A 14,679-nucleotide genomic window follows, 5' to 3' on the forward strand; every position below is an offset into this window, starting at 1 on the left:
TCCAAGATATCTCGTGGCTGCCTGCAGCTTCCGGTTCCTTAATCTCCTGTCTGCCTGCAGTGTCCAGTACCTCTGCTGTCTGTCTCCTACGTGCCTCACCTGCCTGTTGCACCGATGCCCGTGTGCCAGGTGAGCCTCACAGCCAATCTGTAACTGCTTAGTAAATAACGTGGCAGTGTTGGTTTAGTTCTAAGAGCAAGATTTTGCCCTTAGTGCAGTATATAGGGGTTGGTGCATGACACAGTGATTCACCCTAGTGTTACATCCATATGATGTGTATCACTCCATTAGACCCTAAACTAGGGAATATCTGTAGCCAACTAACTCATGCATCAATACTTTTAACTTCTCAAATCAGATGTCAATAGCTATAATGGTCCAATTTCAACATTTCAAATGCTCTATCTATTTGGTTCTGTCCTTTTATTCCCCTGTTATTTGGGGGTCTGGAGAAACAGATATCAGTGGTCAGCTAACTAATTAGTATGGCCATATGTCTGTTTTGGCCAGAGTGGTTCCAGACCATTTGAAAAAAAAAAAAACTCCATCAAAGCAGGAGGTAAATAACTTACTTATCGGAAAGTGTTTTTTGTGGCGCCCCCAGGGGGTATGGTCGCCACACTGGCTTTGCCTTCTGCCAGGGGAGGGTAAATGCCAGGCTTGGAAGCAGTGATGGGTCTCTCCAGCAGTTAACGTAATGCATGCAACACAGTTCCACTCCGGGCCACCAGGGGGAACTCTGAACCAGGATTCTGGAGAGGAGTGTCCTCTGAGGGCCAGGAGGGAGAAGAGGGAGATTGTGTGAGGAGGTCCACGTGTGCAGACGTGTGGAGGTTGAGCTCCGGGAGGAGAGCTCCCTCACCACTAGAGCGCAAAGACTGGGGCCTGGTCTCCACGGTGGTACGGATACTAACAGTCCTGCCACAGATACCAGAGGAGTAGGAGGCTGTAAATGCCCTGCTCCCATCAGAGACTTGGGACACAATAGCAATTGAATAGAGAGCCAGGACTCAGGAGAGGAGTCCGCGAGAGAGGCTGCAGCTGTCTGTCATACAAGTAAAGTTCTAGGAACTAGAACTATAGAACTAGTGGCATTCCAGAGTAACTAAGTACTGGAGTGCTTCACACTACAAAGCGCTAGGAAGGAGACTGCACAGCCCTTCTGCTGAGAGAGAATCTTGATCTGCTTCCAGGCTAACCTGCTCCAATACCATCTGTAATCAGGACTCTGGACTGCATATACTCAGTAAAGGTACAGAAACTACAACCGCTGTGTCTTGTCTGTTCCCTACGCTTTCGGCACTGCTACATCCCCGTGCTGGTTACATCTACACTGCCCTGGGACTACAGCTCCACCTGTGGGGCGCTTTACCATCTAAGCTGCACATACCATCAGTCCCAGCGGATCTGTATGCAGAGTTGGCCTAACACCATACTTGCCAAACACCACGGGTGGCGTCACGAACTATTCTACCATTAACTACATCTCCTCATTGCTTAGGCACCCAGGGCCACGGACCGGGTCACAGCTGCTGTGACACATCCCCCTGACACCGGCCCGGTACCGAGTACCCCACAGCCCTGGGAGGGCGACCCAATTTAATATGCTTTTGTCTCTCTTAGTTTTATATTTTAAATAGTTATATAGTGAAAGATGCCATTTTGAATTTCCACTTTCACTTAATACAAGCAAATTTCTCTTTGTCCCTTTATCAGTATAACTTTTGTCCATTATTTTCTCTGCTCTATCGATGCTTACTTTTTGAGACAGTAACAAGGATTCTTAAGTGTCCACACATTCCTCTTACAAAACTATGCTGCGTGCTTCATGTCAACAGCAATCTTTACGTTAAATATATACGTTGCTTATTCTGATGCCAAGAATCTGTGGCATTGCATAGGCTTAACATAAAGGTATCTATAGCCGCACATATGCCTGTCAAAACACCCAAATTACTGTTAAACGGCTTTACTGAATTTGACGTCACAACTTCCTCTAGGAACACATTCCATGGGCTGATTACTCTCAGAGTAAAGAGCGATCACTCTTTGCTGGCATAAATGTCTTCTTGACCAGTCTGTGCATCGCTGTTCACGCCACGGTCTGTGATCGGAAGCGGCAGCCCCAGCTGCTGTCATTTCATCTTTTTCATTTACATAAATCCGAGGATCCAAATCTTTTACCAGCTGAATTCCTTTTTACCCAGTGACGTCTGTTTTCTACTTAACAAAATGAGAAATATGACTTTTCTGAACCTTTCTGTATGTTATATTTGTACACATCATGCTCCAACTTAGTAATATATTTTAAAGCTCACACAGTGAAAGTATAGGGTCCATATGATAGTCTGTGAACGCAAAGTATGGAGAAAAGGTCGAGCTTCATGGTCAATCAAGTCATAGAAAATAAAACTTTACGGGAATCTGTCACCAGGTTTTTGCTACCCCTTCTGTGAACAGCATAATGTAGGGGCAGAGACCCTGATTTCAGCAATGTGTCACTTACTGGGCTACTTAGTGTAGTTTTTATAAAATCATTGTTTTATCACAAGAAGATAATCACTAAGGGACTAGTAAACCCGCTGCCAGGTAGTGCAACTATGTCTCCACCACTGATTGCCAGCTGTCTGCCTATGCACAGAAAGCTGCCAATCAGTGATGTGGGTGGGTTTATACAGAGCTCAGCATTCAGAGAGTTGGTAGATCTGTAGCAGATAAAACAGTTTTTAATCAAAACTGCAGCAAGCAGCTCAGTAAGTGACACATTGCTGGAATCAGCATCTCTGTTTCTGCATCATGCTGAGCTCAGATGGGGTAGCAAAAAGCTGTTAACGGATGCCCTTTAAAGGAAGTTTTTCACTCACACCTACCTGCTGCTTTGCTTTGCAACTACTGCACACAGGAAAGTGATAAGACTGCACCTCCACACACTGACACTGTGTGTTCTCTCAGCCCCTGCAGTGTTTGTGTGCGCAAGGCTGGGGATTTAGATCAGTCAGTGCCCCAAAGCAAGCACTGTCAAGGGCCTGTCACACTAAGCGATATCGCTAGCAATATCGCTATAACTTGTGACGTTATAGCGATATTGCTAGCGATATCGCTGTGTCTGATACTTACCTACGACCCGCTCCCCCGCTGGTTATCGCTGATCGCGCGAGAACAGGCTGGACTGTTTCTCGTCGTCAGCTTCCTGCGGCGCTTCCTGCTGTGGAGACGAGCGACGCATGGAGCTGGGCGGGAGGACGCAGGATCGCCTCGTCTGACAGGTAAGTAGCGACTCCCGACCCCTGTGATGTCGCTAGTGAGATCTGCCTGTGTGGCAGCTCACTAGCGACTACTTAGCGATGTACCAGCGATCCTGACCGCGTCATATCGCTGGTCGGGATCGCTGGTACATCGCTAAGTGTGACAGTACCTTCAGTCACTATAAGGGGAGGTGCAGAGGATGGTAATTGAGAAGGTGGGGAGCAGTACCCTGAGCTTTCGGTTTTGCCAAGGGTGCACTGAAGCCCCCTCATTTATACAGTATATCAAATAAAACTGTATATACGGTATATATATATATACAGTATATACTGTATATATAATGTTAAATCTACTATATAACTATGATTTTATAGCGGCTGTCTCCCCTATACTGTATGAATGTCTAAATAATTCAATTTTGAGTTTTGAATTTTGGGCAGAGTCATTTTAATAATATTATGATCCAAGATCATGGATTTAAATAAGAGCAGCAGAAATTTGAGGAAGATTTTGCAGGAGATAATGCCTCATAAGTCCAAAATAATGGCTCCAGATGATGATCTAGTTTATTTGAATACAGATGATGGCTCCCAATATTTCTTGTTAGAAAAAAGAGTCTGGGATATTTAATTTTAATCTTCCTGATCTTTTGTTCTCTGGCGAGATAAGTAATGGTTAGAAGTGACTGATGGTGGATCGAATTTTAGCATGATTGTTTATGGCAGCTATGTATGACCAGCCTATTAGTTACGAGAAATGTTATGGGTTTTTGTCAGCTAAAAAATAACCAGATACCGTATATGCAATGCACTTTATCCCTTATTCAGCTGAATGGGAGATAAGGTGCAAATCTTGGAAGAGACCACTGAGGAATGTAGAGGCTGCTGGGGTTGGCTCCGTAGATTGCTGATGTCTAGCTGCTTCTGGTGCAGATTTCAGCTGATCGTTGGGGGTGCCAGGTGTCTGACCCCCACTGATCCCATATTGATGAAGGTGTGCAAAAAGATTTGCAGGACCATCACTCAGCAGCCACTTTGGTAGTCCGTGCCTTCCAGACCAGAGCTCTGGGGATCTCCTTCTACCTGCCAATATACCCAGTGATCTCTTTTGATTAGTTGGCTTGGAGCGATGTCATGTGATGAAGTCGTGGGGTCTACTAATCAGAACTGGCATCGGTGATGCCAAGAAGTAGGAAGAGGTTCACAGGGCTCTGGTCCAGCAGTCACAGACTACTGATGTGGCCGCATTACCAGCGTCCTGCAAATCAACTCTATTGATGACCCATCATTCGGCTAGGCCATTCGTCTGACCGTTCTAGACAACCCACTTGAGCAAGCCTTTCATTTCCTTGCATTCACTAGCAGGAATGAATCCAGGAAAGAGAATCGTTACTGTAAAGGAAGTCTGTCTCTAAGCATCTTCACGTGGAAGGGTTGCAGCTGTACATGCTTGTATGAGAGGCTACTAATCTACAAAACCTACTACCCAGTGACTCACAGTGTATATAGTCCTGGAGTTTTTACTACTTATGTAGGGCCTCATACTCAGTTTTCTGATCATTCAAAGATTCTTAGAACAATGTGACGCTGGCTTAACACTGATTTGACATGCTTTTCTAACAGCAAAGGAGCTCAACTAATTTTACATTGGCTCCAACCTACAGTCATACATCAACAAGCCATAAAGAAGTCTAATTTCTCAAGAGGAGCCTCCAGCCCTGACCAGTATTCCAGTGGTAAATCAAGAAGTCTGTGTCAGATCTGTTTGCTGCCTGCACTTAATTTACTTCCATATCTACCCTTCAAAGCTGGATAGAAAGCAGCTGGCGGTACATTTGCTTGATGAAATAAGCCACATCTTTTTGGGGCTACAGTGACAAGGTCATAGACTTGACTAGGCACACACTTTTCAGTTCTACTTAAAGTTATAAATGCCTTGGCTTGCTGATACCCTAATGACAGAAGATGTTGACTTGTGGCGAGACTTTTTATTACACCAGTAATAAAGAATACAATCAACACTGGTCTATAAACTCTATTAGTGACTTCAAAGTTGAACTGTCACATTATACTGTGTCTTAAACTGGCTTGGTTGCCTGAAATGGACCAGTTTCTTATAGTATATCATGCATTATGCTAGTCGGTGGGTCAAAATGAAAATATACAATTAGGAAAAACATGGTTGCTTTCTTCAAATCAGCAACAATCCTGTTTGCAGGCCAAGTGTGGTATTGCATCCCAGCCCCATCCAATTCAATTGAACTGAGTTACCACAAACCAATGACAGATTTGCCACTGTATCTAGAAAATACAGCATGTTTTTTTCTGGTTAAGTAAAATTATTTGAATTAATTGTGTTTTCAGGAGCACTTAGCAATAGATGTTGCTGTTTATTTTGAACATGATAATGTTGAATAAATATTTTTAATAACTAGTTTTTGATTTTTTTATGTGACATGCAAGGTCACTGCTTCGTTGGGCAATAATGAAATAATGAAATATGAGATATATACGGTATTTTACCGGTGCACCCAAAGCTGTGTATGGAGTCAGCAATAGTTTGGTTTTCTGTGTCATTTTAATCTTTGATACTCTGCAGTCGATGGCAGGTCAGACTGTGGCATTCACAGTTATATGTAATACAGTGTTGGCCAAAAGTATTGACACCCCTGCAATTCTGTCAGATAATACTCAGTTTCTTCATGAAAATGATTGCAAACACAAATTCTTTGGTATTATTATCTTCATTTAATTTGTCTTAAATGAAAAAACACAAAAGAGAATGAAGCAAAAAGCAATACATTGATCATTTCACACAAAACTCCAAAAATGGGCCAGACAAAAGTATTGGCACCCTCAGCCTAATACTTGGTTGCACAACCTTTAGCCAAAATAACTGCGACCAACCGCTTCCGGTAACCATCAATGAGTTTCTTACAATGCTCTGCTGGAATTTTAGACCATTCTTCTTTGGCAAACTGCTCCAGGTCCCTGATATTTGAAGGGTGCCTTCTCCAAACTGCCATTTTTAGATCTCTCCACAGGTGTTCTATGGGATTCAGGTCTGGACTCATTGCTGGCCACCTTAGAAGTCTCCAGTGCTTTCTCTAAAACCATTTTCTAGTGCTTTTTGAAGTGTGTTTTGGGTCATTGTCCTGCTGGAAGACACATGACCTCTGAGGGAGACCCAGCTTTCTCACACTGGGCCCTACATTATGCTGCAAACTTTGTTGGTAGTCTTCAGACTTCATAATGCCATGCACACGGTCAAGCAGTCCAGTGCCAGAGGCAGCAAAGCAACCCCAAAACATCAGGGAACCTCCGCCATGTTTCACTGTAGGGACCATGTTCTTTTCTTTGAATGCTTCTTTTTTTCTCCTGTAAACTCTATGTTGATGCCTTTGCCCAAAAAGCTCTACTTTTGTCTCATCTGACCAGAGAACATTCTTCTAAAATGTTTTAGGCTTTTTCAGGTAAGTTTTGGCAAACTCCAGCCTGGCTTTTTTATGTCTCGGGGTAAGAAGTGGGGTCTTCCTGGGTCTCCTACCATACAGTCCCTTTTCATTCAGATGCCAACGGATAGTACGGGTTGACACTGTTGTACCCTCGGACTGCAGGGCAGCTTGAACTTGTTTGGATGTTAGTCGAGGTTCTTTATCCAACATCCGCACAATCTTGCGCTGAAATCTCTTGTCAATTTTTCTTTTCCGTCCACATCTAGGGAGGTTAGCCTCAGTGCCATGGGCTTTAAACTTCTTGATGACACTGCGCACGGTGGACACAGGAACATTCAGGTCTTTGGAGATGGACTTGTAGCCTTGAGATTGCTCATGCTTCCTCACAATTTGGTTTCTCAAGTCCTCAGACAGTTCTTTGGTCTTCTTTCTTTTCTCCATGCTCAATGTGGTACACACAAGGACACAGGACAGAGGTTGAGTCAGCTTTAATCCATGTCAACTGGCTGCAAGTGTGATTTAGTTATTGCCAACACCTGTTAGGTGCCACAGGTAAGTTACAGGTGCTGTTAATTACACAAATTAGAGAAGCATCAAATGATTTTTCGAACAGTGCCAATACTTTTGTCCACCCTCTTTTTTATGTTTGGTGTGGAGTTATATCCAATTTGGCTTTAGGGCAATTCTTTTTGTGTTTTTTCATTTAAGACAAATTAAATGAAGATAATATTAACAAAGAATTTGTGTTTGCAATCATTTTCAGGAAGAAACTGAGTATTATCTGACAGAATTGCAGGGGTATCAATACTTTTGGCCAACACTGTATATGAGCAGGTGTTACTGCATATACATATTATAACAAGGCAGGAGATAAGGTCCTGGATGACAGGTATACTGTATGTTACTGAGATGGTTTTTACTTTGACTGGATTTTAGGTCCGGGATTTGGAGCAGCCAAAAGAACCTGGATGGGAAAGGTCGTTCCCATGCACCAGTCTTACTGGCCTAATAAAATGGTCTAGCTCGGCTGGAGAGAGACATAGCTGGTGGATAGTTTATAATGCAGCATGATAAGTTCCTGTAATATCAAACTGGTGAGACTGTTTAATTTACTTTGTCTTATCCAGAGAAAGGACTATTTTGTTTTTCATTTGTGCTGAAGACCATTTCATTCTGGTGCTGTAAAGTTTATGGAGGATCATAAACTTTATTCTGTTTTGAAATAAAAACCATGTGCCTGTGCATATCCAAACAGCTATCAGAAATCTGAAAACCTGTCCAATATATAGAATTTTATATGTATGTAAATATTTGTACACAATGAAACACCTCATTCACTGTTACTATCGAGCATGTGCAATATTTTTATGTCAAGATTAGGGTTGGCGTGAATAGATTTACAGTAAACCTATTCATTGGCCACGTCGGCAATCTGTGGCTGCTAGACATGAGCCCTGAGAACTGTTTATTACCTGATGGCAACTTCTTTTAATTAGCCAGCTTGGTGCGATGTCACTCCAAAACAATGGTGTTTTGGAGGTTCTAAAGGCCCTGTCTCACAAAGCGAGATCGCTGATGCGTCACCGATTTTGTGACGCAACAGTGATTTCATCAGCGATCTCGCTACATGTGTCGCTGATCGTGCTCGAATATTCTGGGCCATTTTTTCATCGTCGGCGTCCCGCTGGCCAGCATGCATCACTGTGTTTGACACTGAAGAGCTGCTGTTTGACAATGCACCAGCGATCCTTACCAGTTCGTATCATTGTCGGGATCACTGGTGCGTCGTTGAAGAGATCTGCCTGTTTGGCAGCTTACTAGTGACCATATAGCGACACACCAGCGATCCCTACCAGGTCGTATTGTTGTCGGGATCGCTGGTGAATTGCTATGTAAAACAGGACCCTAAGAGGCAGTTATCAGGGATCCTTTCCAGAGGCCACAGATTACTGACCTGACCGGTGAACTGGGTCCTGTGAATCAATTTGCACTAACTATTGGCAAAATTAAAAGTGTTATCCCCTACTTAGACAACCATAGTGTTAGAGTCCGCCAGAGCTCATGTGACAATTTTGTGTCATGGTAGCACTAAATCCAATCAGCGCCTGAGATTCATCCAAGAGAAATGTGAGTGAAGCAGCCCACCGATGTCCAATGGTTAGCCACAAGGCTTACGTGACACAATGTCTTGTAAGCATCAGGAGACTTGGTGCCAATATCACGGAAACTGCGCCGGTGTGGCATAGGAATATAAACTTTTCTTATTTTACTCAGGGGACTCAGATTTTTAAGAAGAGGTTGTCTACGTAGTGGAAAACACCATTAAGCGGCAAAAAAGTAATGGGATTTAAATACAAAAATAACCCCCACCACTTTTTTGAAATAGCAAAATGAAGATCTACAGTACATATAGGCATAATTTATCTTCCTTATTTCTATTGCGACTGGAAGTAGTAGCCATGGTGAGACAGGTAGAACTACAGTGTGCCCATTCTTCATTCATCCCATCAAGTCCTCCTAATGTCCATTACACATGTAACATCATTTCTATTTCTTGGCTAGCTTCACAATAGTTACAGAATGGCTGGATATGCATACAAAGTCTACACACATTGTTTTGTCTATTTAATAGTACTTAATAAATGATGTCACCAGATGACCATATAGTCCGATTGATCATTCAATAGCTTTCATTCAATAGCTTTTAAATAGGAGGTTTTGTACCGTAAGTAAATGGTAAGTAACGGAAACATTTAACAACAGGCATGAATCACATTCATATAATAGATCATATCTGACACATAAACTTACATAATACATCATTTACATGTGTGTCCTTGTGAAGTCAATATGTAGACAGGAAAAAAGGGTGAAGAGGGTAATGAAAATGACAAACGACTAAGGAAAAAGTGTCAGAGTGGTAACAAAAGAAGGGAGAGCAGGAAAAGTTCATTATCCTTAACAACCTTTTAGATCGTTTAGTTTAGAGCAAAAAGTAAAGGTACCCATACATATACTGTAGAAGTAAAGTGGGACAATCCTGATGGTTTTGGTGGGATTGGCTAAAAATTGAATGGACTTGTGAGACATTAGCAAGAAGGATTGATCAAGTATGCTGAATGTCATCCTGCCTGAGAGTTTCCCAGAGAAGTGTTGGGTAGCAGCTTATTCCCTGCTCTCTAATGGAAACACATGCACACTCTGGCCATGATAAGCATGCATGTACATGTAAGAATCAGAAAGAACAGCTGTCAGTCAAAGGAACATACAACTGATGTTTGAAGGAAGCCATACTGTCTTTAAGAGTTGCTCTTTATATAAAAGAATGCTATAAGGAGAACCATCTAAAGTCCTGTTATTGAGAATTTTTTTTCTGATAGGAGCCTGGGGGCCACAAATAATTCATCCTGTAGACCCACAGCTAAATGTAATAGATCTTTTGAACAGTACATTCTACTGATTGAAAGGATGTTCCCCAAAATCGTCAGTCATCCAATTTTGATGAAAAAGAAACCACAAAAAAATAGTAAGTCAGCACTTTGTGGAAATTCATACATTTGTAAAGTGCTGAATATACTTAGCACTTAAGACTTTAATTTGATATGTGCCCGTATAAAGCTGGTTGTACACATCAAAAAGCTGTTTCTCCCTATGTCCCTATATACATGCATACTACTGGGACCCCTACTGTACTCCATCCATACCTTTGGCCTGGGACAACTCATAAAGTCCCATAGCTTTCAATACCACCTATAGGCTGATGACTTTCAGATCTACCTCTCTGGCCGAGATGTCACTTCTCATCTGTCCAGGATCCCAGAGTGACTGTCAGCCATATCCTCTGTCTTCTCATCACGCTTCCTTTAACTTAATATGGACAAAACAAAAATAATTATCTTTCCTTCCGCTCACTTAATACCCCTCTTGACTCTGTCTTGTCCTTCAAAGCGCAGATCCAAGCCCTTGTCCATTTCCAACTCAAATATATTTCCAGAATTTGTTCCTTCCTCAAACTTCAATCTATTAAAATGTTTGTGCATGTTCTCATCATCTCCTGCCTTGACTACTGCAGTGTTTCCTTCTCTGTGGCCTCCAAATAACACTCTCACATCTTTCCAGTCCTTCCTTATGGGTTGCCCTTCCAGGGCTGTGGGGTACTCGGTACCGGGCCGGTGTCAGTGGGATGTGTCACAGCGGCGGTGACCCGGACCGTGGCCCTGGGCGCCCAAGTAATAGAAAGATGTGAGTTAAATTAATAGTTCGTGACGCCACCTGTGGTCGGCAAGGGACGTGTTAAGCCAACGCTGCATGCAGATCCTCCGGGACAGATGGTGTGGTGCAGCAATGATGGTTAGCCCTCCACAGGCAGGGCTGTTGTCCCAGGGCAGTGCAGATGTGGAGACACCTAGGTGATGTAGTGTCCGGCGCAGGGGATGTAGCAGTATCAGGCGGACGGACTCAGGAAGGAATGGAGGACACCAGGGCATGTAGTTCCAAAGCTTTACTCACAGTCTGTAGTGCCCGCTTCTGTGCCGTGTCCGCCGGGTCAGAGACTCAGTCAACCTCCAGGCAAGATGGAAAGCTCCCTTCCACACTCCGCCAACTTATGTGCCTTTCCTGAACGTCTCCTCTATAGCGCCTTTAAGTGTGAAGATCTCCAGTACCGTGTTACACTGGAGTTCCTCCTGACAGATGTTCCCAAGAACTCTACTTGCACAGCAGACAGCTGTAGCCTGCTTCGCGGACTCTCTACTCCTAAGTCCCGGCTCTCTATCCGTATTGCTGTTGTGCCCTCAAGTGTTAGATGGGAGTAGTGCATTTACAGCCCACTACTCCACCAGTGTCTGCTGCAGAACCATTAGTGTTCATACAACCTCGGGGACCGGGCCCCGGCCTTGCGCTTAGAACTTCTAGGCAGGGTTCTTCCTCTAACCCACGTCCTCTGTGTTCCCTTTTACTCTTACGTTCCGTACTTGTCCTTTCCTTTCTATGGAAGCTCAGGCTTCAAGTCAACATCCTTCTCCTTCTTTCCTTTCCTTTCCCGTGCCAGCTGGCTCAGGTCACTGAGGCAGCTGCAGCACTCCTTCATCCATCCCTTCTTCCAGGGATCCCCACTCCTCCCGAGTGGCTTCCTTCCTCACTGACCTCCCCTCAGACTGACCTGACTGACTGACCTGTAATCCTACACTTTCCCACTCTTTTTATGTATCTAAACTCCACCCACCTCCCAGCACATCCAGTGTTCCAAGCAGAGAACCACCAAAGGTGCTCTGCTACTCTCTAAGCACTGAGCCGCAATGTGGTTTTGCTGAACTACTCTATTGTGTGGGGTGCGAGTGTTGGAGCGTGGTCAGGAGCCCCCAACTTACCTGGATGGTGGGACACCACATCTTAGGAGAATGTGCAGTTCCTCTGTGGTGAGTGAGCCTCAGGGGCGCCACACTTATCTCTGCTGCCCAATTAATCCACCACCTCCCATGCTCCTCCTCTCCCTCTTCGCTCTCCAAATCTCTTCATTGGTTACCAATTTCCCAACAGATACAGTGTAACTGCTAAACCTACAAAGCCATCCATATCACTGTCTCCTACATATATATCCAAACTAATCTCCCTATATTTTTCCACTGGTACTGTCCGGTCCTCCAAAGACCTCCTTCTCTCTTCCACCTTTCTACATTTCTCACATAATTGCCTTCAATACTTCTGAGTGTCTCTTGTCCTCTGAAATTCTGTGCCCCAACCAGGGTTGCCAACTTGACTTTTTCATTTTTTGTGGAAAGCTTATAAAAAAATCAGGGACAGACAATATGTTTTACGGACACTTTGGAAAACTATAATAAATTATTCAGATTACTGCAGCCCATAATTCTGATACGAAGACTTCAGCTGCATTCATTGTAAACCGTAAAATGATTGGTAATTACAGTCAAAATCATCTGTATAAGTTCCTTCAGGTTCTAGAAAATGATGGACAACTCAATTTTTTTTATGGACAGGGCAAAAAAGTGCCTTCTTTTTACAGACTATCCAAGAATTTCTGAACGGTTGGCAACCCTGGTCCCAACACATCCGATCATAAACCATATTTGAAATCAGACAGAACTTGAAAACCCATCTCTTCAAGAAAGCTTACAGCCAGCAATGACTCTGCTATCACCTCACCACCACCGGAGCTGCCGCAGCGCCCTAACCTACTGTCTCCTTCCTCAGTAAACTGTAAAAGCCTACAAACGCAGGATTCCTCTGTAATTTGTATTTGTATTTTGTACCTAAACTCCTTTTCACATGTACAGCACTTGTATTAACAATCGTCCCATGCGCATAGAAGTGTGATAGGCCAGTCTAAACAGGCCATGCAACAGCTGCAGGTTTGCATTCATATAGCTGATTGATGGTCGTTTATCAGCCTTGATGGCAAACTAAGGCTATGTGCACACGTTGCGGATTCCGCTGCAGGTTTTTCCGTGCGGAAACGCAGGTAAAACCATAGGTAAAGTGACCTGCGGTTTTCCTGCATTTTGGTTTGCGGTTTTGCCCTGTGGTTTCACACCTCTACTATGTTAAAGGTGTGAAACCGCTGCGGAAACCGCCCAAACAATTGACATGCTGCGGTTTGTAAACCGCAACAAAACCGCTCGGAAAAAACCGCAGCGTGAGAACAGCGTTTTCGAAAACCCATAGGGTTTCATTATACTGTACCATGTCAGCGGAACTGCTGCGTTTCCGCAGGGCCAAAACCGCAGCGGAAACGCAGCAGAATCCGCAACGTGTGCACATAGCCTTAATGGGTCCTCATTCCAGTGTTGTTCCCTGAGACAAAATGACCAAGCATTGAAATTCACCATGGTTGATCCCTCTTTTTTCTGACATCATCTGTCCAGGATATGAATAGGCTGCACATCACTCTGTGTACAAATACTGTGTCAGGATAGGATACCACTCCATGTAATCAGTGAAGAAAAAAACTATTCTGGAAGAGTCAGTACACAAAACAGTGCTTGGGCGAAATTTACTAAATCTGTATGACCAACCTAAGGCCTCATTCAGACATCAGTGATTGTTAACGCACACTAAAAACAGTCCCAGTGTCATCAATGGTATTCATTCATTTTTCATCATTGTTTGGTCCATGCCTTAGTTTTTCCCATCAGTGTTTCAGAAGTGGTTTTCGCTGAAGCAAAAAAAATAAATGAATTCCAAAGCTTCTATTCCTACAATGGTAATCATGGAAAGCACACTTTTTCTACACTGATGTCATCCTTGTTATGTCCATGGTTTTCACAGACCCATAGATTTTGTGGGTAATTTTGATCCAATCAAAAATGAACATATCTCAGGGACATGTGAAGAGCACCATCAATTTTGAGCCCCCATCTCCACCCTCTCCTGTCCAGACATAGCATTGTCACACTTCAATAATACACTGAAGAATGCCCTAGATGAAGCAGCACCTTCTATACACAGAAAGACCCGACACAGACAACGGCAGCCCTGGCACACAACGCAAACACGCTTTCTTCAGCGCTGCTCGAGGTGTGCAGAGCGGCAGTGGAGAAAATCTCTCTTAGCAGAAGACTTCATCCACTATACACTCACTGGCCACTTTATTAGGTACACCTGTCCAACTGTGTGTTAAGACTTAATTTCTAATCAGCCAATCACATGGCGGCAACTCAGTGCATTTAGGCATGTAGACATGGTCAAGACAATCTCCTGCAGTTCAAACCGAGCATCAGTATGGGGAAGAAAGGTGATTTGAGTGCCTTTGAACGTGGCATGATTGTTGGTGCCAGAAGGGCTGGTCTGAGAATTTCAGAAACTGCTGATCTACTGGGATTTTCACGCACAACCATCTCTAGGGTTTACAGAGAATGGTCCGAAAAAGAAAAAAAATCCAGTGAGCGGCAGTTCTGTGGCCGGAAATGCCATGTTGATGCCAGAGGTCAGAGGAGAATGGGCAGACTGGTTCGAGCTGATAG

This window comes from Dendrobates tinctorius, unplaced genomic scaffold (genome assembly GCF_039654945.1).
Source record: "Dendrobates tinctorius isolate UK_male_01 unplaced genomic scaffold, ASM3965494v1 ptg000177l, whole genome shotgun sequence".
NCBI classification, from domain to species: Eukaryota; Metazoa; Chordata; class Amphibia; order Anura; family Dendrobatidae; genus Dendrobates; species Dendrobates tinctorius.